Source organism: Ovis canadensis, chromosome 24 (assembly GCF_042477335.2).
Source record: "Ovis canadensis isolate MfBH-ARS-UI-01 breed Bighorn chromosome 24, ARS-UI_OviCan_v2, whole genome shotgun sequence".
NCBI classification, from domain to species: domain Eukaryota; kingdom Metazoa; phylum Chordata; class Mammalia; order Artiodactyla; family Bovidae; genus Ovis; species Ovis canadensis.
The window spans coordinates 28,412,000-28,439,216 of NC_091268.1; the positions used below are offsets into that span (position 1 = coordinate 28,412,000).

Here is a 27,217-nt window from a genome sequence, read left to right on the forward strand (position 1 = left end):
TACTCACCCTTCTCCCCACACCCTGGTACACAGCGCCAGGGCACAGGAATGCAATTGAGAGACAGGTCAGTAGAAATAGCAGCAAATGTATTAAATGCAGCTAGATGCCAGGCCCTGTGCCAAACACTTGGTGTATAACCTCGTTTAACCATAAGCCTAAGAGTGAGGAACAAATGAATATCTGTGGCAACCCTTTGTCAAGCAAGTCTATTGAGTGCCATTTTCCCAACAGCATTTACTATTTTTGAGTCTGTATGTCTCATTTTGGTAACTCTCAAAATAATAAACTTTTTCATTATTATTATTTGTGATCTTTGAATTTATACTATGACTTGCTGAAGGCTCAATGATTAGCATTTTTTTGGCAATAAGTATTTTTAAAGTTTAATGTACATTGGTTTTTAAACATAATGCTATTGTACACAGACTACAGTATAGCATAAACATAACTTTTATATGCACTGGGAAACTTAAAAAATCCATGTGATGTACTCTACTTACTTAGAAGTGGTTTGCAACTGAACCTGCGGTATCTCTGAGGTATACCTGTACAAATGGCCAACAGGTATATGAAAAGATGCTCAACATCACTAATCATCAGGGAAACGCAAATCAAAACTACGGTGGGATATTAACTCACACCTATTAGGATAACTGTCATCAAAAAGACAAGAGAGAGAATTCCCTGGTGGTCCAATGGTTAAGACTCTGTGCTGCCAATGCAGGGGATGCAGGTTGGATCCCTGGTTGGGGAAGCAAGATCCAACATGCCATTAAGTGCAGCCAAAGATTAAAAAAACAAATTAAAAAAAAAAGACAAAAGATAACAAGTGTTGATGAGGATGTGGAGAAAAGGGAACTATTGTGAACTGTTAGTAGAAATGTAAATTAGTACAGTCTTTATGGAAAACAGCAGGGAGGTTCCTCAAATGCTTAAAAACAGAACTACCATATGATACGGTCATCCCACCTCTTGATGCATATCCAGAGGAAATGAAATCAGTATCTCAAAAGAGATATCTTCACTTTCATGTTCATTGGAGTATTATTTACAGTAGCCAAGATACAGAAACAGCCTACCTGTCCATCGACATAGGAACAGATAAAGAAAATGTGATACACACACAGGAATATTATTCACTCTTATGAAAGATGGAAATCCTGTCTTCTGCAAGAAAATGGATAAAACGTGAGAGCATTATACTAAGTGAAAGAAGTCAGACAGAAAAAGACAAATATTGTAGATGATATCCCTTAATATGTGATATTAAGGCCAGCCTCACAGAAACAGAGAGTGTGCTGACTATCAGGTACAGGAGTGGGGGAGGAATGGCAAGACATTGATCAAAAGAACAGACCTGCAAGTATAAGATGAATAAATTCTGGGGATCTAATGTAGAACATGGGGAAAACCATTAACAATACTGTACTGTATTGAAATTTGCTAAAAGAGTAGGTCTTAAATATTTTCATCACATTTCAAAAAAAAAATGGTCAGTATGTGAGATAATGCATATGTTAATTAGCTTGACTAGGATTATCCTTTCAAACTGTGTAGATGTATCAAATATACTGTACATATATACAGTTGATTATACCTCAGTAAAGCTGGGGAGAAAATGAAAAAGTGCTGAAAGAAAAAAAAAGTCAACTGAAAATTCTATATACAACAAAGTGTCCATCAAAAATGAGGAAGAAATTAAGACATTCCCAGATAAACAGAAACTAAAAGAGCTATCACCACTAGCCCAGCCTTATAAGAAATGCTTAAAGGACTCCTTCAAGTGGAAATGAAAGGATGATGGACAGTAATTCAAAGTCCTATGAAAAATAAGATTCTCTAGTAAAGGTAAATATTGATATATGGACAAGTAAAAACCTGTAATATTATCATTTAGATCTTAACTCCAATTTTTATTCATTCATAATAAGATTTAAAAGAGAAAAGCATAATATTGACTCTAAGTCTATATTAGTGCTGCTGCTGCTGCTGCTGCCGCCACTGCTACCAAGTCACTTCAGTCGTGTCCGACTCTGTGTGGCCCCATAGAGGGCAGCCCACCAGACTTCCCCGCCCCTGGGATTCTCCAGGCAAGAACACTGGAGTGGGTTGCCATTTCCTTCTCCAACGCGTGAAAGTAAAAAGTGAAAGTGAAGTCACTCGGTCGTGTCCGACTATTAGCGACCCCATGGACTGCAGCCCTCCAGGCTCCTCCACCCATAGGATTTTCCAGGCGAGAGTACTGAAGTGGGTCACCATTGCCTTCTCCTTGTATTAGTGGGTACATAACAAATAAGGATGTAATTTGTGACATCAGCAACAAAGGTGGGTATAGAGGAGCTGTCAAGAAGTAGAATTTCGTATGTGAGAAAAGTTTAATAGTTCTCAGTTTAAATGGATTATCATAACCTTTTAGGATGTTAAATGTAATCACTATTTTTATCACCTTAGAATGTTAAACATAATCACAGTGTGTTTTATACAACACAAAGAAAATACATGGAGAATATACACGAAAGAAAATGAGAAGGGAATCAAAACACGTCACTGCTGAAAAAAAATTGTGTAAACACAAAGGAAGACAAAATGAAAGGGAGGGACAAAAAGGTTTAAAACATATAGAAGGCAAATAAAATGGCAATTCCCTATCAATAATTAAATGTAAGTAAATTCCCCCAATTAAAAGACACAGATTGGAGGGAGGTGGGAGGGGGGTTCATGTTTGGGAACGCATGTAAGAATTAAAGATATTAAAATTTAAAAAATAAAAAACTAAAAAAAAATAAATAAAAGACACAGATTGGCAGGATGGATTTAAAAAGAGAATCCAACTTGATGCTGCCTATGAGAGACTTTTGAGCTAAGGAAATGCACAGATTTAAAGTGAAAGGATGGAAAAAAGTTATTCCATGCAAATAGTAACCACAAGAGAACAGGAGCAGCGACACTAATATCAAACGCAACAGACTTTAAATTTTTAAAGAAAAACTACTGCTACAGATAAACAAGGACTTTATGTATTGATGAAAGGATCAATTCACCAAGAATATAATGATTACAGACATGCAAAAACCACAAACTCTAAATATATAAAGCAAACATTGACAGGATATATCCAGAATTTCTGCAATTCAATAACAAAAGACAAAAACAGCCCAATTTAAAGATGGACGAACAACTGAAACAGGCATTTCTCGAAAGAAGGTATATTAATGGTCAATAAACACATGGAAAGATGCTCAACATCATTAATCATTCAGTCGGTTCAGTTCAGTCGCTCTGTCATGTCTGACTCCGCCCCATGGACTGCAGCACTCCAAGCCTCCCTGTCCATGGCCAGCTCCTGGAGTTTATTCAAACTCATGTCCATTGAGTCAGTGATGCCATCCAACCATCTCATCCTCTTCCATCATTAGTCTTTAGGAATACAAATCAAAATCAAATCAAAGAGAAATCACCTTACACCCACTAGGATGGGTCCTCTTTCAGAAAAACAGAGTAACAGGTACTGGTGAAGATTTGGAAAAGAAATTGGGATCCTTGTGCAGTCATTCATGGGAATGAAAACTGGTGCAGCTGCTGTGTAAAACAATACGGCAGTCCTTTCAAAACAAATTAAACATAGAGTACATGTGATCCAGCAGTTCCACTCTGGGTATATACCCAAAAGGATTGAAAGCAACATCCTAAAGAAATATTTATACACACCTGTGCTTAGCAGAATTGTTCACAGTAGCCAATAGGTGGCAGCAACCCAAGTGTTCATTGATAAATGAGCAGATAAACAGAACCATACACATACCATGGAATATTATTCATATTCAGCCCTTTAAAAAGGAAATTCCAGTGCCCTGTACATGGATGAACATTGAGGATCTTATATTAAGTGAAATAAGCCAGTCAAAAAAGACAAATATAATTCCAACAAATGGTACATTCTCCAGGATAGATCACATACTAGGACACAAAACAAGCCTTGGTAATTTTAAGAAAATTGAAATCATATTTAACATCCTTTCTGACCACAACACTATGAAACTAGAAATCAACTACAAGGGGAAAAATGAAAAAAAAAAAAAAAACAACCCACACTAACATGTGGAGGCTAAACAGTATATAAGTAAACAATCAATGGGTCACTGCAGAGATCTAAGAACAAATTTAAACATACCTTGGGACAAACAGAAATGAAAACATAACAATCCAAACTCCACGGGATGCAACAAAAGCAGTCCTAAGAGGGAAATTCATGATACAAGCTTACTCCAGGAAACAAAAAAATATCAAATACACAGAGGAGAGTGAAAAAATTGGCTTAAAGCTCAACATTCAGAAAACGAAGATCATGGCATCTGGTCCCATCACTTCATGGCAAATAGATGGGGAAACAGTGTCAGACTGTATTTTGGGGGGCTCCAAAATCACTGCAGATGGTGAATGCAGCCATGAAATTAAAAGATGCTTGCTCCTTGGAAGAAAGCTATGACCAACCTAGACATCGTATTAAAAAGCAGAGACATTACTTTGTCAACAAAGGTCCGTCTAGTCAAAGCTATGATTTTTCCGGTAGTCATGTATGGATATGAGAGTTGGACCATAAAGAAAGCTGAGTGCAGAAGAATTGATGCTTTTGAACTGTAGTGTTAGAGAAGACTCTTAAGAGTCCCTTGGACTGCAAGGAGATCAAACCAGTCAATCCTAAAGGAGATCAGTCCTGAATATTCATTGGAAGGACTGATGCTGAAGCTGAAACTCCAGTACTGATGCAAAGAACTGACTAATTGGAAAAGATCCTGATGCTAGGAAAGACTGAAGGCAGGAACAGAAGGGGACAACAAGGATGAGATGGTTGGATGGCATCACCTACTCGATGGACATGAGTTTGAGTAAGCTCCAGGAGTTGGTGATGGACAGGGAAGCCTGGCATGCTGCAGTCCATGGGGTCACAGGGAGTTGGACACGACTGAGTGAACCACTGTATACATACACCGTGTATGTGTCTCCTAAAATCTCCTAATGGTTAACTATTTAAACAAAATTAACAATAAAATGGGCTTTACAATATATGTAAAAGTGAAATACGTGAAAACAATAACATAAAGGTCAGGAAGAGATATGGGAGCATATTATCGTAAAATACATTATATATTAAGTGGTATAGTATCACTTAATGGTGGACACTAATAAGTTAAAGATATTATGAATCCTATGAAAGTCACTCAGTCCTGTCTTTGTCACCCCATGGACTGTAACTCGCCAGACTCCTCTGTCCATGGAATTCTCCAGGCAAGAATGCTGAACTGGGTAGCCGTTCCCTTCTCCAGAGGTTCTTTCCAACCCAGGGATTGAACCCAGGACTCAGTTGCAGGCAGATTCTTTACCATCTGAGCCACCAGGGAAGCCCTATAGCAAACACTAAACTTAAAAAAAAGTAATAAGTCAAACAAAGGGATTAATGCAACTATAAAATCTAACAAAATCAAAAATGTATAAAAAGAGAAAAGGGAAGGAAAAAACAGATGGGACAAATAGAAAGCAAATAGTAAGATGATAAATTTAAACTTACTCCTATCAATTGTCTCATTAAATTTAAATGGTCTAAATATTTCAGTTAAAAGACAGATTTTCAGAATGCCTAAAAAAGCAAAACCAAACTCTGTGCGGCCTATAAGAAACACTTTAAATATAAAGACACAGATAAAGATTAAAAAGAAGCATATAGGAAAGGTATCCCATGCTAATACTAATCAATTATTGGGATGGCTATATTTATATAAGACAAAATTTCAGAGATTCCAGAGCAAGGAATATTATCAGAGATAAAGGAGGTCATTTGAACCCACTTCCTAGATTAATAGAAATAAAAACAAAAGTGAACAAGTGGGACCTAGTTAAAATTAAAAGCTTTTGCACAGCAAAGGAAACTATAAATAAACAAGGTAAAAAGACGACCTTCAGAATGAGAGAAAATAATAGCAAATGAAACAACTGACAAATGATTAATTTCCAAAATATTCAAGCAGCTCATATAACTCAATACGAGAAAAACAACCCAATCAAAAAGTGGGAAAAAGACCTCAACAGACATTTCTCCAAAGAAGACATATAGATGGCTAACAAACACATGAAAGGACACTCAACACAGCTCAGTATTAAAGAAATGCAAATCAAAACTACAGTGAGATATCACCGCACACCAGTCAGAATAGCCGTCATCAAAAAGTCCACAAACAATAAATGCTGAGTTTGGAGAAAAGGGAAGGTGTGGAGAAAAGGAAACGCTCTTGCACTGTTGGTGGGAATATGAATTGATACAGCCACTATAGAAGACAGTATGAAGATTCCTTAAAAAACTAGGAATAAAACTACCATATGACCCAGCAGTCCCACCCCTAGGCATATACCCTGAAGAATCAAAATTGAAAAAGATACCTGTACCCCAATGTTCACTGCAGCACTATTTATAATAGCTAGAACATGGAAGCAACTTAGATGTCCATCAACAGATGAATGGATAAAGAACTTATATACATATACACAACGGAATTTTACTCACCCATAAAAAGGAATGCATTTGAGTCAGTTCTAGTGAGGTGGATGAACCTAGAGCCTATTATACAGAGTGAAGTAAGTCAGAAAGAGAAAGATAAATATTGTATATTAACGCATAGATATGGAATCTAGGAAGATGGTACTGATGAATTTATTTGCAAGGCAGCAATGGAGAAACAGACATAGAGAACAGATGTATGGGCATGGCAAGAGTGGGGAGAGGGTGAGATGTATGCAGAGAATAACATGGAAACTTACCTTACCATATGTAAGATAGACAGCCAATGGGACTTTGCTGTATGTCTCAGGAAACTCAAACAGGGGCTTGGTATCAACCTAGAAGGGTGGGATGGGAAGGGAGCTAGGAGGGAGGGGACATATGTACACCTATGGCTGATTCATGTTGATGTTTGACAGAAAACAACAAAATTCTGTAAAGCAATTATCCTTCAATTAAAAAATAAATTTAAAAAAGGAGATCATTTCATAATGACAAATTCATGAAGAAGTCAAAAGAATCCCAAATGTTTATGCACCTAACAACAAACTACACGAAACAAAAAATTAAAGAACTTCACAGAGGGATAGAAAAATCCATAATTATAGGAAAAGGTATCAATAACCTCTCTCAGTAATTGACAGTACAAGTCAAGAAGAAATCAATAGGATTTTATTTTTAAAAAGATTTAAACAATACTATTAGTAAGTTTGACATTATTGATGTTTATACTGTACAATGGTTCACCCAGCAACAGAATACACATTCTTTTCAAAGACACATGATCCCCAACCAAAGTGAAATTAAACTAGGAATTAATAAAAGGAAGATCTTTTGAAAATCCCCAAATATTTACAAATGAACATACTTCTGTGTAACAATAAGCCAAGGGAGAAAAGTACTTTGAACTGAATGAAAATTTTAAAAACACAATATATCAGAAGGTATGACATGCTGCTAAAGCAGTACATGAAGGGAATTTTTGTAGCGCTTTAAGGGAACTTTTGAATGCCTTTATTAGGGGGAAAAAACAAAAAAACAAAAAAGTTCCCAAATCAGTCGCCTCAGCGTCCACTCTAAAAAAGAAAAGAAAAAAACTAGAAAAAGAAAAGCAAAGTAAACCTAAAATGGAAAAAAGGAAATATAAAGGCCAGAGTAGAAATCAATGAAATAAATAGAAGAGCAAAACAGAAAAACTCGTAACTAGAAACTGGTCCCTGGAGATCAGCAAATTTGACAAACCTTCAGTAAATCAGACAAATGAGAAAAATTAAGCAAGAGGGCACAAATTGCCAATATCAAGATTGAGAGAGGTGATGTCACCACAGATTCTACAGATGTGAAATGGATAATATGGAAATATTATGAAAAGTTATCAATAAAGTCAACAACTTAGATGAAACAATTCCTTGAAAGAGTCAAACTTCATTCACTTGAGAAGAAAGAGATAACCTGATTAGCTCCATATTATTTAAAGAAGTTGAACTAATAGGGAAAAGCTTTTTCATAAGGGAAAACCCAAGCCCAGATAGCTCTCCTATTGAATTCTACCGATCATTTAAGGAAGAAATATTACCAGTTGTCTGCAAACTAGAAAACTGAAAAGGCGGCAACTTGTTATCCCCTCAACTTATTCTATAATATGATGCCAGTATTACCCTGATGCTGAAACCAAAGACATTACTAGAAAAATAAATAAAATTGACCAATATCCTTCATGAACAAACAAAATATCTAAACAAATTTTACAAAATTGGACCCAACAATGTATAAAAAGGATATCCTGACCACGTAGAGTCTGTCCGAGGAATGTAATGACAGTTTAATGTTTAAAAATTAATCAGTGTAATTTACCATACTGGTCTTCCCTGGTGGCTCAGACAGTACAGAATCTGCCTGCAAGTTCAGTCCCTGGGTTGGCAAGATCCTTTGGAGAAGGGAATGGCTGCTGCTGCTGCTAAGTCGCTTCAGTCGTGTCCGACTCCGTGCGACCCCATAGACAGCAGCCGACCAGACTCCCCTGTCCCTGGGATTCTCCAGGCAAGAACACTGGAGTGGGTTGCCATTTCCTTCTCCAATGCATGAAAGTGAAAAGTGAAAGTGAAGTCACTCAGTCGTGTCTGACTCTTTAGCGACCCCATGGGCTGCAGCCCACCAGGCTCCTCCATCCATGGGATTTTCCAGGCAAGAGTACTGGAGTCAGGTGCCATTGCCATCTCCAAAGGGAATGGCTGCTGCTGCTGCTAAGTCACTTCAGTCGTGTCCAACTCTGTGCAACCCCATAGATGGCAGCCCATCAGGCTCCCCCATCCCTGGGATTCTCCAGGTAAGAACACTGGAGTGGGTTGCCATTTCCTTCTCCAGTGGCTACCCACTCCAAAATTCTTGCTTGGAGAATGCCATGGACAGAAGAGCCTGGAGGTCTATAGTCCATATGGGGTCTATATGGGGTCTCAAAACTAAAAAAATTTAAAGCCATGATCATATTAATAGACACAGAAAAAGCAACTGAAAAAGCTGGCATTCATTCCTGATTAAAAAAAAAAAAATCCCTCACTGATTAGGAGTGGAAGGGAACCTCCTCAACCTGATAAAGGGCATCTATGACAAATCCACTGGGAACACCATGCTTAATACTGAAAGACTGCTTTCTCCTGAAGATCAGAAATAAACTAAGAACGTCCTCTGAGAGTGTCCTCGCCACTTCTACTCAACATTATTAGAAGTTATTAGAAGTTAGAACTAGAAGTTCTAACCAATAAAGTAAGAAAAACAAACAAAGGCATTCAGATTGGAAAGGAAGAAGTAAAACTGTTACAATTCACAGACTACATAGTAGCCGATATAGAAATCTGAAAGAATCGACCAAAAGACTACAAATAAGTGAGTTTAACAAGGTGGCAGAATACTAGGCCAGTACAAAGAATTCAAGCACATTTCTATCTACCAGTAATGAATATTCAGAAATTGAAATTTTTAAATAGTATCATTTCTAAAACTCTCCAAAATATTGTAAGAAAAATAAATCTGACAAAAGATGTTAAAGATGTGTACACTGGGAACAACAAGAACACTGCTGAGAAAATTAGAGTTATGTCGCTCAGGCATGTCCGACTCTTTGCGCCCCTATGGACTGCAGCACACCAGGCCTCCCTGTCCACCACCAACTCCTGGAGCTTGCTCAAACTCATGTCCATCGAGTCAGTGATGCCATCCAACCGTCTCATCCTTGCTGTCCCCTTCTGCTCCTGCCTTCAGTCTTTCCCAGGATCAGGATCTTTCCCAGTGAGTCAGTTCTTTGCATCAAGTGGCCAAGGTACTGGAGCTTCAGTATCAGTCCTTCCAAAGAATATTCAGGACTGATTTCCTTTAGGATTGACTGGTTTGAACTCTTTGCAGTCCAAGGGACTCTCAAGAGTCTTCTCTAACACCACAGTTCAAAACCATCAATTCTTCGACAGTCAGCTTTCTTTATGGTCCAACTCTCACATCCATACATGACTACTGGAAAAACCATAGCTTTGACCAGATGGACCCTTCAGCAAAGTAATGTCTCTGCTGTCTAGGTTTGTCATAGCTTTTCTTCCAAGGAGCAGAATTTTCCAAGGAGAAAATTAAAGAAGACTTAAATCAGAAAATATATCACATCCAAGGATTGGAGGATTCAATAGTGTCAATATGCTAAATTCTCTCCAAACTGACCTACAGGTTTAATGCAATCCCAACAGGCTTATTGTATGAATTGTTACCAAATTCTAAAATTCACATTGAAATGTAAAGGAACTAGAATAGCCAAAAGGAAGGGGAGAGGTGGAATACTAACCCTACCTGATTTTAAGATTTATTATAAAAGTATGTTAGTTAAGAACTGGTGTAAAAATAGATTAGTGGAACAAAATAGAGCACAGAGGCATGTGAACAACTTATTTTCAACAAAGGCACAATGCCAATTCAATGGAGAAAGAATGATTCAACAGAAGACACTGGAACAATCTGATATCTGTATACAAAAAAGTAAACTTCCATTCATAACCCACATCATATTCAAATTTAACTCTAAGTTGGTCATAGAACTAAATGTAAAATCTCAAATTACAAAACATCTATAGGAAAACATGCAACAACCACAAAAAAAATTGTTAGTCTGAGTTAGGCAAAGTTTCCTAGATTTAAGAAGAAAAGAGTGATCCACAGGGGGACAAATAAATTGGATTTTATCAAAATTTAAAACTCCTGCCCTTAAAAGAACACTGTTAAGAGAAGGAAAAGAGCCACAAACTGGGATAAAATATTTGGAAATCATACCTGATAAAGGATTTGTACTCAGAATATATCAAGAACATTCAAAATTCAATAATAAAGGGTTAAGACTCTGCACTTCCACTGCAGGGGCCACAAGTTCAGTCCTCGGTCAGGGAACTAAGATCCCACAAGCCATGTGGCACAGCCAAAAAAACAACCCAATAAAAAACGCATAAGGCATATGAACAGACGATTCTCCAAAGAAGATGAAGGAACAGTAAATAAACACATGAAAGAATGTTCAGCTTCATTAGTCATCAGAGAGAAATGCAAATTAAAACAATGAGATACCACCGCACACCTTTCAGAACAGCTAAATTAAAAAGAACTGACCACACCAAGTGTTGGTGAGGACGTGGAGGAACTGGACCATCCCCACACAGCCGGTGGGGATGCAAAATGGCACAACCACTCTGGAAAACAGTTTCCTAAAAATATAAACATCTGATCCAGACATTCCACTCTTACATGTTCACCCAAGAGGAATGAAAGCTTTTTAATGTCCTTTCAAAGGTTTGTACACAAAAGTTCATAGCAGCTTTATTTGTAATAGCCCCAAACTGCAAACAACTCAAATGTCCATACCACCCATCAGTAACAAGGGACAAATTCTTGGCTCTCAATAATGCACCACATGGATGGGTCTTGAAATAATTAAACTGAATGAAGGAATCCAGGAAAGGAATATATAACACAACAAGGTCCTGCTGAATAGCACAGAGAACTATATTTACTATCCTATGATAAACCATAATGGAAAAGAATATTTACAAAAGTATATATGTAAAATTGAATCACTCTGATGTACAACAGTAATTAACACAACATCGTAAATCAATTTCTTTTTTAAAAAGAAAAAGAATCCATACTGTTTAGAGTCCGTTTATATAAGATTCTAGGATATTTAAACCAACAGACAGAAAGCATAATGGTGGTTGGACGGTAGGGCAGACGGTTTACAAAAGGATGACAAGCAATAACCAAAACCCCAATTCAAAAGGAAAAAGCCACCCTTGATTCCTATGGGTGTTTTTACCTGAATGGAACTAGGGCTTTTATCTGAGATAAGGTGAGGTCTGGGTAGTGTTTAAACTTTCCCTAAACGTTTTGTGTTTTCTTTAGAGCTAGTACAGGATTAAACAGCATTCCCTAATATACGGCGGCAACTGGCAAAACACACAGAGCTAAGCACCAGAGAAACCACTCACACTTGGCATCCAACAAACAGCTGCAGAGACAGAAAGCATCACAAGAAAACACAGTGAGAGCTTTTTAAGAACCATGGAAGAGGAGAGAGAAACAACAGACTGTCTCTGATAAAATCTTAACTCTTGTTTCTATAAAAGCAATTCTAGTGTGTCCATAATGGAATGAGGGAAAAGGTCATCTTTCATGTTCCACGTTTTTCTACCGGCTTTTTACGGCTGCACGTATGGTTTTACAGCACCACAGCAGAACCAGGAGGGAAAAATGCAAAAGGTATGTTCTGCTCTGTAAGTTCATCAGCACATCTGCTCTCATTTCCTTCCACCCATTTATGTTTTCAAGTTGCCAAGAACATCCCTGGGAATAATCCCCGCCCACACCAAAAGCTGGGGATAGGATAATTGGTATCTGATGATGGAAGATGACATTTTTAAATAGCCACTTTTAATTTAAGATACATTTTGTCTTTAACCATGTATAGACTGCTTCAATGCTTAGCTTTAAAAATGGGCGGGGGGGGGGGTGCGGGTAATGTGGAAGATGCCCCAATAACAAGCATAAATTCACCAAAATTTTGCCATGGCTTTAAAAAAAAAGTGTTTGAAATCCATTAGATCAAGTGTCACTTATGTAACAATGATCTTAAAATACAAGGCCTAGGAAAAGGTCACCATCTATCTATCTATCAAAATGACTTCCTGGTTAATGAGTAAAGGTTTGAGTTTTTGAAATATCGTATAATATGAACAAACCTAAAGGAGGACTTTCCCTGGGGGTCCAGTGGTTAAGACTCCATTCTCCCAATGCAAGGGGCCCAGGTTCAATCCCCAGGCAGGGAACTAAATCCTACATGCTGCAATTAAGACCTGGCACAGCTAAATAAAAGAAAATGATGACACTCTGCAGTTCTAAAAAACACACACCATGTACCATTCACGTGAGATGCTGATACTACTTTACAGAAAGTGGCAACATATGTGAAGGAATCCACTGAGGACATTCACACAATGTTTCTTATAAGCTTACAGTACTAGATGGAAACCACAGGAACTTGTCGATTTGTTATCACCATGCGCACATCCACCACGCGCAGACCTCGGCCAGGACATCACACGAGGTGTATGGCTGATTGTTTCTGCCTCCTCCCAACCAAACTACACAAAGTTGAAAATGAGAGTCTCATGTAAGAGCAAATAGCACGCCTGTAGCCCAGTAGTACCAATGGCTGGCTCACTCACCAGCAAGCAGAAACGTGCAGAACTGTCTGATTGAGGCTGCTACAGTACAGCAGAAAGTTAGCTTAGGAAAGCCATGACCCTGACATCTCTGCTACAGAAGCTTCCACACGTGTGCTCAGGGAGCCACAAGCAAAGATGCAAGAGCAGCTTTGCTTGCAGTGAAGAACAGCTTGGAAACAACATAGATGGCCAGCAATAGGGGATTTATTATTACTGAGCTACAGTCCCCCAGCAGACTAGAAGGCAGAAATTAAAAAGAGGGACTTCCCTGGTGGTCCAGTGGTTAAGACTGTGCTCCAATGTAGGAGGCCCCGGTTCGATTCCTGATCATGGAACTATATCCTGCATACTGCAAGTAAGACGGAATAAATAAATTAAAAACATTTTAAAACAAATGGGGGAGAAGTGAAGGGAAAGTCACTCAGTTGTGTCCAACTCTTTGCGACTCCATGGACTATAGCCTGCCAGGGTCCTTTGTCCATGGAATTCTCCAGGCAAGAATACTGGAGTGGGTTGCCATTTTCTACTCCAGGGGATCTTCCCAACCAAGATCGAACCCAGGGCTCCCGCATTGCGGGCAGATTCCTTACCATCTGAGCCATGTGGGAAACATTGCATTTCTTACGTATGAAAGCGTATCAATACAAAAAAACAAAGATGTGGGAAGATCCAAAATAAACTGAGAGTGGTTCCCCTGGAAGAGAGGAGGACAGAGTGCTAAGAGGGCGGGAGTCCTCTACCAAATGCAAAACAAATAATGAGAAATAGTGATTTTATTCTGTTACTGTCAACTGCTTTTCACATACATAAAACCATTGTCAACTCTGGATGCTCGTATTTGTACCTCAGATAATCTAGTTGACCTCTCAGAGCGTACCTGGGGAAAAGTAAAAGGGAAAAGAGAAAGAACACAACTTCATATTATTCATAGCTGCCAACGTGATCTTATTCTGACCCTGGAATGAACCAGGTAAAACATAATTTCCCAGGGTTAAAGGTTCTAAGATGGATTTGATGAGGTGATACCAGGGCATTCCATACAGCTGTAATTTTTCTGCAGAATTCATCTTTATACCACTCTGTGACCGGCTGGCGTTATTTGTGAAAGGGGGTAGGAACAACAACTGACTCTCTTTCCAAGGAGAGCTTTACTTCTGACTTTTTCAGATATTACACAGGTGATCCATTCTGCTTCAGTCTTCAGCTTGCTATGTTCTGCAGGGGCCTCCATGCTGCCTCCACATGGCAGGGATCTGTGGTTGGACGGAGAGGTGAAAGAAGGCCGACACAGGTGCCACGAACATTCTAGCTGCTCTTCCACTGAAAGGCACAGGAAACTCACAAGGCACAGGAAACTCACATGGCACAGGAAACTCACATGGCACAGGAAACTCACATGGCACAGGAAATGCCAATGAAATGAATTTAAGACCCAAGACTCCTAGGCACCAGCAGCAAACAACTGAAATATTCCAGGATGAGGGGACCTAATAGTGTTAAGATATCAATTTATCTCAAAGTCAGTTACCGCTTCAATACAATCCCAATCAAAATCTCAGCAGGTAATTTTGTAGAAACTGACGAGCTGATTCCAAAAAGTATATAGAAAATCATACAGATATGAATGACTAGGATAGTCAGACAGTTTGGTAAAAGAACAAAACTGGAGGATTTACAATACTTGATTTTAGGACTCACCATAAAATGCAAAGACTGTGGTAACTGGTATAAAGACAGACATGTAGATCAGTGGAACATAAACTCCAGGGACAGACTCCATGTCCACAGTCAAATGAATTTTAACAAGGGCACCACAGCAATTCCATGAGAGAGGATGACTGTTTCAACAAGTGGTGCTAGATATAGGAAATCATGGACATCAAGCCCACTTTCACACCATACACAAAAATGAACTCAAAAGATGTTTGCGCTTTGGTTCTTCCCTGGAGATCCAGTGGTTAAGAATCTGCCTTTCAACATAGGGATGCAGTTTCTTTCCCTGGTCGAGGAACTAGGCTCCCAAATGGCACAGGGCAACCGAGCCACATACTGCAACTATGGAGCCCACATGCAGGCTCGCCACAACTAGAGAGAAGCCCTGCACTGAACAAAGGCCAGACACAGCCAAAATTAAGCATTTTTAAAAATTAAAACTTCTGCATTTTGAGAGACTATTAAGAACATGCCAGCCACAGCGCAGGAGAAAATACTCAAAATACATATATCTGAAAAACGACTCATATTCAGAACATACAACAAGTTGGTCATTCAAAAACAGGAAGACAAACAAGCTACAAAAATGGGCAAAGAATCTGAGTAGATACTTCATGAAAGACGATGTAACAAATGGCCAATGAGCACATGAAAAGGTGCTTAATTTCTTTAGTCATCAGGGAAATGCAAATTAAAATGAGATACCACATATTTACTAGAGTAACCAAAATGCAAAATACAGATGGACTTAGAGATTACCACACTAAGTGAAGACAGAGAAAGACAAATATTATATCGTTTATAGACAGAATCCAAAAAAAAATCATACAAATGAACTTGTATACAAAACAGAATTAGACTCACAGTCATAGAAAACAAACTTTATGGTTACCCAAGAGGAGAAGTGGGAGAGGGATAGATTAGGAGTTTGGGACTAGCAGATACAAAGAGAGAGAGAGAGAGAGAGAGAGAGAGAGAGAGAGAGAGAGTGAGTGTGTGTGTGTGTGTGTGTCTGGGCATGCACACTAAGTTGCATGCACACTAAGTCATGTCCCATTCTTTGCAACCCTGTGGATTGTAGTTCACCAAGCACTCTGTCCATGGGATTCTCCATACAAGAATACTGGAGTGGGTTGCCATGCCCTCCTCCAGGGGATCTTCCCAATTCAGGGATTGAACCCACATCTCTTACATCTCCTGCATTGACAGGTGGGTTCTTTAGCACTAGTGGCACCTGAGAAGCCGATATATATATGTGTGTGTGTATATATGTATATTAATATATATGAAAGCAGATATAAACAAGGTCCTACTGTATAGTACAAAGAACTACATTTAATATACTGTAATAAGCTATAATAGAAAAGAATCTGAAAAAGTATATGTATAACTGAACCACTTTGTTATATACCTGAAATTAACAACACTGAAGTCAACTATATGTCAATCCAAAAAAAATAATAATGGTAAATAGAGAATTTGAAAGATGTGATTCAGCTGGAACTCATGTATTTCTGGCAGGAGTGAAAAGGGCACCACAGCACCTGGCCCCCCACCCCTTATTCCGTGTGTCCTCCACCCATTCAGCTCACAGGTTCATATAATAAAACCTGCCCAGCCCCACCAAGCCTTTGAAGTGCTCAGCCTGCTCTAAATCCTGATTTTATCAGATAAAGCAATGAAAGGGGGCTGTGGCCTCTGTCCATCCCTGGGACTTACCTGGTGGTCCAGTGGCTAAGACCCTGCAATCCCAGAGCAGGGGGCTGGGGTTTGATCCCTGGTCAAGGAACTAGATCGCACGTGCCACAACCAGGGGTCCTAAGAGTTCGCATGCCAAAACTAATGATCCCGCGTGCTACAACTAAGGCCCAGTGCAGCCAAAGAAAGAAATAAGTATCTATAAAAAATGAATTGTCCATCACTGACAGCGAATCACGGGGATGCTGTGAGTAGCTAAGTGAGCCTTCTTCAGGTGAAGTCTTGATTTAGTTATCAGAGAAAACCCTGCTGCCATCACCTCAGCTGACCTAAATATCCAAGCGAGATCGGTTGTTTTTTTTTAAACCCTCTTTTGCAAGAAAATGAATTTCTCCAAGAATACTTTAGCACGGTAATTCTCAAAGTGAGGGCCCAGAGACCAGCAGCAGCAGCTCAGCCTGGGAGTCATGAGAAAGACAGAACCTCGGCCCCGAAAATGCAGTGTCCGTCTGCATTTTCCCGAGATGTGCAGGTGCAAGCCCCTTACACACTGAAGCGCTGCTGAAGCAGATGGAGCCCTTGCTCTGGGAGGTGGGGGGCGAGGGGGTGGGCAGCAAGCGAGGGGAGGGCAGCCAGGACAGCAGCCGGGCTGCAGGAGTCCTGCCCGGAAGGGGACAGCGTTTTCGAGATACCTTCATTTTTTTTTAAGCCACCTCAACTGTGGTGAATCAATTTTAGAAGCCACTGCCTCTGAGTCGGATCTGGGTGAATCATGAACCATAGGAAGAGGAGTGAGGGAGTAAAAAGGCTTGGCGGTTTCAAGGACCCTTAGCACTAAGGCCTTTCTGGAAACCTAATAAAAACTGTGACATCCCTTTGCCAGAAACATACACATTTTACATACACTTCTGACCAAGACTTCTTGGTCTTGAGTGCAATGGGCACCAGATTAAGAATCCCCGCTCTGGGGAGAGGCACAGAGAAATAGAAGGGCAGGGAAATAAATGAATAGAACTACTTTTTTTCTAAAGTGGAAAAAGGCGACAAAATTTCAGCACATAAATGCAGACGCTTATCAGTTATTCAGATCTAGGCTAACTCAATTACATAGATGAAACCCAAAAGATCAAACATATTCCATCATGTCACCTGGCTTCATCACCAGATCAATTTCAACACTTTCTCACTTAAAACGGCACTTTCCCAGGCTCCTCAAAGCACCACCTGTTTCAGCCAGCCCTGGTTCTCCCCCTAGCATCTGGGGAAGCCTAGGATCGGGTCACAGTCATTTGTGTGACATCAGGTCCCCTGCCCCAGGGACCCTGTAAGGGTACGAGAAACATTTACTGGATTTAAGTTCCGTCCATAAGGGTGAACAGTGGACAACTCCTTATCGCCTAAGAAGGTGAAAGTTTCTGCTTGATCAGGGAAGAGCTTACTGGAAGTTTAGCAGCAGGACTGTCTTGACACCGTGGTTGGAAGATGCTGTCCAAAGAAGTTCTCCAGTACCCCAGAGAAGACCACACTGAAAGGAACCCACATGCTAATTTCCCCGACAATACTTTTTGAGGACCTAGCTGTGCAGGGTCCAGGACAAATGCCTCCTTCAGCCAGGTGTCCAAGATCTGTGGCTTCTCAAGGCTCCTTACACCTGTGAGATAAAGAGGCTCAAACCTGTGTTCTCTACTTTAGGGCTCAGGGATGGTCAGAGGACCAGCCTCTCTCAGGACACCCCAGACCCTGAGTACCACGGACATCCCACTGGCCCATCAAGATATACAGCTGCATCTCTATCCTTTAACACCGTCTCTCCCCTTGGAAGACAAAGCTGAGAAAAGCACCTGTTAGAATCTAATTTCCATTCCACCAGCCAGTTAGTTCTGGGCTCAGCCCTCACATGATGTTCTCTCATTTGCTAATTTCTTTACCCTTTTTATAAGCCCGGTCCTTTCTGCATAATTTCAACAACTCAATGAACACCAAAAAGATGGATGGTGACAGTGGAACTAATTTTATCATCAACTATTTGAAAGCAATGCTCAGAAATACATGTTTTAATTATGAATATGTTCAATTTTTAAAATTTAAATTAAGGAGCTACAGTGTGGTTTGCACCCAGACCTCAAGGCCTCCTGGCTCAGAGTCTCAGAGTTCCTATCCCAGTGTCCGAGGGTAAATGTCAGAGCCTTTTCCAGTCGCCTGACCAAACCCTGTCATTTAAAACAACTTGGTGAACACAATTTTAGGATTTCTATTTGCCTAAACATCCATACTGTAGGCTGTGGACATTCTTAATTTACATCTCCTTACACCCTACAAACATCACTGGTACCAGGCCGACAAAGGCTCAAATAGTAGAATGTTCTATGCAAGGGGCGGGGTAGGGGGGTGGGGGAATAAGCTGCAAACAACCCAAAGCCTTACTCCCAGAAACTGATTAAATCAACTATGATACAGTCACCGGGTGGAAAGCCTAGCAGTAATTAAAGAGAATACGGCATCCCATCCATGCATGGTGATATTATAGTATATAATGCAGTATATATATGTATGACGCAATATTGTAATAGTACACATCACATTAATGTATGAGAAATTTAATTCATTTAAAAAATAATATATGCTATTATCTATCGCGATTATGCACTACAAGCCACTGTCTTAGTTAACACATTAACTCATAGAAAATCAAAGAGCACAGAACTGTCAAGGCAGTCCACTTGAATAAAAACAAAAGGGCACGTTCGAGTCTATAAACGTGAATATGCGTATCAACTGTCCAGAGCATTGGGACTCAGCTCTTGCCGCGCATCAGCATCACCTGGAGAGCCTGTTACCGCCCAGATTACTGGGCTCCAGCAACTGGTCTAATTCGGCAGGTCTGGGGCGAGCGGGGTGAGGCTGCAGTTCTAACCAGCGCTCAGGTGCTGCTGCTGGTCCCGGGGCTAGGCACATCCCCGGGGCTCAAAGGAGGAGTTTGGGAGTTTTTACTTCAGAAAACTTACACGTACACATTCATTCAACAGCTCTTGTTGAGCGTCAGCTCCGTGCAGGGCAGCGGTAGACCGCCCCGAAGGGTCCGCAACCTTTCCTCCGCCTCCTAGGTGTCTCATCCAAGAGGGGAAACTGAGGCCCCGAGACCGGTCATCCAAGATCGCCAAGTCTCTCTAGCGGAGCTGGGATTCGAACCCCAGACTCTGAAACGCCGGCGCGCTCCCGAGCTCCAGAAGAGGTTCGCCAGTGGAGAGCCCGTGAAAATCCTGCGGACACCGCCCGGGCCCGGCTCGGACCAGCAGGAGCCGCGGGACAGCCCCGCGAGAGCGGCCGGCGCCCGCACGCTGGAGCCCCGCCCCGCCGGCCGCGGCGAGGGGGCGGAGCCGGGCGGGCGCGCGCGCTGGGCCCGCGCTCGTGCTCGCGGCGCGAGCGCAAGGGAGCGGCGCCAGGATAGAGGCTCGCCGAGCCGCCATTCTAACGCAGGCGCGGTGGCCAAGTGGTAAGGCGTCGGTCTCGTAAACCGAAGATCACGGGTTCGAACCCCGTCCGTGCCTGTTGTGGTAAATCTTCCCTTTCCGGGGGAGACTTTTTAGGGGTGTAACATCACAACGATCATCGGTTTTCGACCCGGTATTTAGGCCCTCGCCCAGGATCCCAAGTGGGCCAAGTGTTTTCACTCAGTTTAGATTCAGGCTCCCTCGCCCGCGCAGAAGGTCCAAGTCCGGGTGGTCTGACCTCTGAGTTCGGGATGGTGGGGGGCGCCGGGCGGACGGGGGGCTCCAGGGATCACGTGGAAACCGTGGCCCGAGCGCTGACTTTAGTGCAGAAAAACCTACGGCTGATGGCACTTGGCTCAAGAGCCACTAAGCATTTTTCTGAAAGTTGAAGTCCAATTGAATCCATTTTTCTGAGAGAACTGCCGTTGCCTGTTCCTGAGCCCACACCCAGAGTCAGCTGGTGTCTGGCTTGCTATTTTTAAAAGGAAATCCATTGTAGGCACTGCATTAGAGGGAGGAAATCCTGCCCAGACTTGGAGCCGGTCCGACAGGAAAATCTGCACCTTTCTCTCTCTGTCTCTGAGCCTCCTTTTGCCCCCCCAGTAAAATGGGTCGCTGGTCAGCACTGGCTGAGAGACTGGCTGTAGTCGCGGCCTCAGTCAACGCAGCTACCGTCGTCGGGCACCTGTTTTCTTTGCATCACCATGGGGCTGCCCGCCTGCATTTAAAGAGGTTATGCAAAAAGATATTATGCAATTACCCCTACCCTCCAGGAGCTGGCATATTGTATAATCTGAAAACCAGCTTGACCTAAATTGGAGAAACCTGTTTTCAGCGCGAGATGTCTAACGGAAGAAAGCATTCATGGAGCTCCTGGTGTGGGCAGGGTGGAGCCGGACTCTGGGGGCTCTCTCAGTGCGAGAAGGTGGGAGAGATGGATGCGAAGAGGGTCGGAGAGCCTAGCAGGAGCGGCTGGGGCTAAGTTGTCCTCTGCCGCAGAGTTCTTCCACTTAGCAGTATTCATCAGCATCACCTGGAGAGAAAGTTAAAACGCGGAGCCCTGGGCGCCACCCCAGAGCGTCCGCATTGTGTTAGCCGGGGCTTGATATTTGCATTTCTAAGGAGCCCCCAGGTGATCCTGATTCTGCTAGTTCCCCGGACCACCCATCCAGAACCATTTCCCCGAAAATAAGGGTATTTTATAGCCGCATTCTAAACCTAGGAGCACGTGTGTATGCATGAACACACACATGTGAATTACTACATATAAAACAGTGAACACCAGGGCTTCTCACACTTCAACCTGGGGATGATGTGAAAATGCAAATCTGACTCTGGGGCGCTGAGGTGGAGCCTGAAGCTCCGCCTTTCTAACTTGTGTTTTGGCGGCGCCAAGGCCCGCCTGTCAGCGACCCCTTCACTGAATACGGGGGAAAGAAGGATCCCGACCAAAGTACTGAAACTGATCAGGACACTAGGGAGCCTGGGAAAGGAGACCTTCCCCCACACCCTCTGCTTTAGCTTCTCTCTGACCTGCCTAGAGTATAGTAGCTAATACCCTTTCCTGAGTTATTTTACAGACGTGAAAAGCCTCCACCAAATGGAAGATGTCAACTACAGTGCTTGATGACCGGGCACATAGCCCCCAAGCCTCCTAGAGCTTAAGGACTGATGATGTCAACCCCTGTGACACCTCCCAGTAACCTCACCATCAACCAGAGCGTTGTGCGCAAGCTGATCACATACGCTGGGAGCCCCCAACCCGGCCTTTATAAATTCTCTGCTGGTGGGACTAAAGAATCCACCTGCCAATGCAAGGAACATGGGTCTACCCCTGGTCCAGGAAGATCCCACATGCTGCTGAGCAAGCCCGTGGGCCTGTGCTCCAGAGCCCAGGAGTCACAACTCCTGAGCCCACCGTGACACAGCTGCTGAAACTCTCACCCCCTAGAGGCTGTGTGCTCTGTAAAAAGAGAAACCACTGCAGTGGGAAGCCCCTGCGGCAACCAAGACCAGCACAGCCAAAATTCAGTAAATAAAAGTTTTTTTATAAATGCTTTGCTGAAACCCTTCAGGGAGCCTGAGGGACTGAAGGGCACGAGCCACGCATCTCCTTGCATAGCCCTTGCAATAAACCTTTTGGGGCTCTAAATGCTGATGTTTCACTTTGTTTGGCCTCCCTCTTCATCAGGCACATGAACTTGGGGTCACTAACAATAACAATTGTTACCTCTCTGGAGGGAAGTAGGAAGGGGGAGCTGTCCAGAGGATTCCTTCACTTCTCACCCTGTGAACTTTCACATTGCTTGCATTTTCTACCAGATGACCACCTCCTAGAATCACCTCCAAAGTCCACAAAGGCAAAGATAACCTATTAGGCTGCAGGCAAATTAAACAATCCAGTAGGCTGCAATCCATGGGGTCCCTAAGAGTCGGGCACGACTGAGCGACTTCACTTTCACTTTTCACTTTCATGCATTGGAGAAGGAAATGGCAACCCACTCCAGTATTCTTGCCTGGAGAATCCCAGGGACGGGGGAGCCTGGCGGGCTGCCGTCTATGGGGTCGCACAGAGTCGGACATGACTGAAGCGACTTAGCAGCAGCAGCAGAACTATCACATAAATGTTCTCTGCTCTCCACTGGGGTGTTTCATCATTTCTTTTTTAAGTGACACAAAAGTACACTTATGTTCCTCCCTATTAAAAATATCCCCAAATAGTCCTCTCCATTAAAAGACCACACTGCCCCCAACAGGCAGGCCAGTATCTGTGGCGCTGGTTAGAGGTCCACACAGATTTTCCTGTCCTTCCCTCCAAAACAATGAAGCAACACTCCTCTGGGACACCATCCCAGTAAAGAGCTCACTCTCATCCACCACCACCACTGCCACACCCCAGACCACCCCACCCTGCAGAGGGTGCTCCCCTCTCTGCCCCAGGTGAAAAAGGACTTTAGAAAATGTACCCAATGGACTGTAGGCTTCCACTTATGCACAAACACACACACAATGCATATCTATTGAGAGTCCCTTGGACTGCAAGGAGATCAAACCAGTTAATCTTAAAAGAAATCAACCCTGAATATTCATTGGAAGGACTGATGCTGAAGCTCCAGTACTTTGGCCACGTGATGCGAAGAGCTGACTCATTGGAAAAGACTCTTATGCTGGGAAAGATTGAAGGCAGGAGTAGGGGATGACAGACCTTATGTCTGAATAAGCAATACGTTCTGTGTTGATTTAAACTGCTTGTATTCATGAATATATAAAGTCGGGTTTGGATCTCTTTTGTATGAATTTCATGTCTGAAAGTCACTTTGAAGCCAGAGGTCTTTGTTCTATGAAGGATCATATTCTGATCTCCCTTAGAACTGTAAAGAGAATAGAAGACCCCCAATGCTGGGATTATGAGGAAAGAGAGGCAGGTGTCACTGACCCTAGAGGGACCTCCTGAGACCTTGCTGTGCAAACTGGACCACTGGGAAGGAAATGGATTTGCATAAGGAGCCCAGGGCTTTCTGGGAAAGTAGAAATTAAATTAGAGATCTCTTCAAGAAAATTAGAGATACCAAAGGAACATTTCATTCAAAGAGGGCTCAATAAAGGACAGAAATGGAATGGACCTAACAGAAGCAGAAGATACTAAGAAGAGATGGCAAGAATACACAGAACTATACAAAACGATCTTAATGACCCAGATAACCACAATGGTGTGATCGCTCACCTAGAGCCAGACATCTTGGAGTATGAAGTCAACTGGGCCTTAGGAAGCATCAATATGAAGAAAGCTAGTGGAGGTAATGGAATTCCAGCTAAACTATTTCAAATCCTAAAAGATGATGCTGTTAAAGTGCTGCACTCAATATGCCAGCAATAATGGAAAACTCAGCAGTGGCCACAGAAACTAGAAAAGTCAGTTTTCATTCCAATCCCAAAGAAAGGCAATGCCAAAGAATGTTCAAACTTCCACACAATTGTATTCATTTCACATGTTACCAAGGTAATGCTCAAAATTCTCCAAGTCAGGCTTCAAGAATATATAAATGGAGAACTTCCAGATGTTCAAGCTGGATTTAGAAAAGGCAGAGGAACCAGAGTTCAAATAGCCAACATCTGTTGGATCATAGAAAAAGCAAGAGAATTCCAGAAAAAAACATCTACTTCTGCTTCATTGACTACACTAAAGCCTTGACTTGTGGATCACAACAAACTGTGGCAAATTCTTCAAGAGATGGGAATACCAGACCACCTTACCTGCCTCCTGAGAAATCTGTATTCAGGTCAAGAAGCAACAGTTAGAAGCAAAAATGGAAAAATGGACTGGTTCTAAATTCGGAAAGGAGTACATCAAGGCTGTATATTGTCACCCTGCTTATTTAACTTACATGCAGAGTACATCATGCGAAATGCCGGAATGGATGAAGTACAAGCTGGAATCAAAATTGCCGGAAGAAGTATCAATAACCTTAGATATGCAGATGATATTACCCTTATGGCAGAAAGTGAAGAGAAACTAAAGAGCCTCTTGATGAAGGTGAAGAAAGAGAGTGAAAAGCTGGCTTAAAACTTAACATTCAAAAAACCAAGATCATGGCCTCCACTCCCATCACTTCATAGCAAATAGGTGGAGAAACAATGGAAACAGTGACAGACTTTATTTTCTTGGGCTCCAAATTCACTGCAGATGGTGACTGCAGCCATGAAATTAAAAGACGCTTGCTCCTTGCAAGACAAGTTATGACACACCTCAACAGCATATTAAAAAGCAGAAATATTACTTTGCCAACAAAGGTCTGTCTAGTAAACCTATGGTTTTTCCAGTAGTCATGTGAGAGTTGGACCATAAAGAAGGCTAAACACTGAATTGATGCTTTTGAACTGTGGTGCTGGGGAAGACAAGAGTCTCTTGGACTGCAAGGAGACCCAAACAGTCCATCCTGAAGGACTGATGCTAAAACTGAAACTCCAATAATTTGGCCACCTGATGCGAAGAGCCAACTCATTAGAAAAGACCCTGATGCTGGGGAAATTGAAGGCAAGAGGAGAAGGGGACGAGATGGTTGGATGACATCGCTGACTTGATGGACATGAGTTTGAGCAAGCTCCAGGAGATGGCGAAGGACAGGGAAGCCTGGTGTGCTGTTATCCACCAGGCTGCAAAGAGCTGGACATGACTGAACAACAATAACCCACTTTCCCATTTTCTAAAGTTCAGTTCAGTTCAGTCACTCAGTCGTGTCCGACTCTTTGCGACCCCATGAATGGCAGCACGCCAGGCCTCCCTGTCCATCACCAGCTCCCGGAGTTCACTCAGACTCATGTCCATCGAGTCAATGATGCCATCCAGCCATCTCATCCTCTGTCGTCCCCTTCTCCTCCTGCCCCCAATCCCTCCCAGGGTGAGTCTTTTCCAGTGAGTCAACTCTTCGCATGAGGTGGCCAAAGTACTGGAGTTTCAGCTTCAGCATCATTCCTTCCAAAGAAATCCCAGGGCTGATCTCCTTCAGAATGGACTGGTTGGATCTCCTTGCAGTCCAAGGGACTCTCAAGAGTCTTCTCCAACACCACAGTTAAAACGCATCAATTCTTCGGCGCTCAGCTTTCTTCACAGTCCAAGTTAGAGAGACCTATAAGGATAGCTCATGATAGTCCACGGCAGAAAAAGGTTCAATCGGACTTTTGAAGCCAAAGAGGGAGCCAGAATCCTAGCATTAGCAAGGGAGGGCTGTGTGTCAACAGAGGCTACACAGGAGCAATCTTCAACAGCGACACCACGTGGCAGCAAGAAGCAAGAGCAGCGCTAGACGGATCCTCCCCACATCTGCAAGAAACCATGGGAGACACAGACTGGCACATAACCTCTCCATGCCTCGATTTCTCCATAACATTAGAGTGGTACACTTTCAGCGGCGTCCCCTCTCACGCAGTTCTTCCGGTGACAACATCGTAAATACTCACCAGCCAGAACGGTTCAGTAAATGGTGAGCCATCTGCCTCATGGCATAATGTTGTTGTTTTACTCACTAAGTCATGTTTGACTCTTTGCAATCCCATGGATTGCAGTCCACCAGGCTCCTCTGTTCATGAGATTTCCCCAGCAAGAACACTGGAGCGGGTTGCCATTTCTTTCTCTAGGGGACCTTCCCCAGTCAAGGATCAGACACAAGTCTCCTGCATCTCCTGTACTGGTGGGCAGATTCTTTACCATTGAGCCACCTGGGAAGCATCATGGGCAGACATTAAAAGAAACAACTGGTGGTCCAGTGGTTAGGAATCTGTCTGCCAATGCAGGGGACATAGGTGCTATCTCTGCTCAGGGAAGATCCCGCACACTTCAGAGTAACTAAGCCCACAACTGAGCCTGAGCCACAACTACTGAGTCTGTGCTCTATGAGCCAGCAAGCAGCAATTACTGAGTCTCCATGCCTAGAGCCCATTCTCCACGACAAGAAGCTGTGAGAAGTTCATGCACTGCAGCTAAAGAATAGCCCCTGCTCATCGCAACTAGAGAAAGCCACACACAGCAACAAAGACCCAGCACAGTCAAAACAATAGTAAGTAAATAAAAAAAATTTTTAAGGGGGAAGGAACAAATAATTTTTAAAAAGAAATGACTGATTTATTGGTTTGCAGAAGCCTTAATGAGATACAGCTAATTGAAGAAAGTTGGTATCCTGGATTGGGGCTTTTGTCTTACAGTTTTACTGAAGTATATAACTGATTAACAAAAATGGTTCATATTTTATACATCCAACTTGATGCCTTTGGACATTTGCATACAGCTGAGACATAGCCCCACATTCAAGGTAACAGACGCATCCATCATCTTCAAGTTTCCTGTATCCCTTTGCTCTTTTTGTGTATGTGATAAGAACATTGAATGTGAGATCTACCCTCCTAACAAATTTGTAAATACACTTTATAGCACTGTTAACTATAGGCACTCTGTTGTACAAAATATCTCTAGAACTTATTCATTTTTTCTTTTTAAAATTGTTTTAATTAAAGTACAGTTGAT

The 27,217-nt window shown here is 42.2% G+C and overlaps 1 long non-coding RNA gene and 1 other non-coding gene across 2 annotated transcripts in view; one reads left to right on the forward strand and one right to left on the reverse strand.

Moving 5' to 3' along the window:
- The window catches only part of LOC138429067 (uncharacterized), an 86,996-nt gene extending 66,923 nt beyond the window's left edge, over positions 1–20,073 (reverse strand). The window contains exon 1 of the long non-coding RNA XR_011252662.1: positions 19,714–20,073. This is a non-coding gene — a long non-coding RNA (uncharacterized lncRNA). The remainder of the gene's footprint in view (positions 1–19,713) is intronic.
- Positions 20,074–20,184: 111 nt separating this feature from the next.
- Positions 20,185–20,256, forward strand: TRNAT-CGU (transfer RNA threonine (anticodon CGU)). Its single transcript has one exon. It is a non-coding gene; the product is annotated as a tRNA-Thr (tRNA).
- The last annotated feature ends 6,961 nt before the right edge of the window (positions 20,257–27,217 follow it).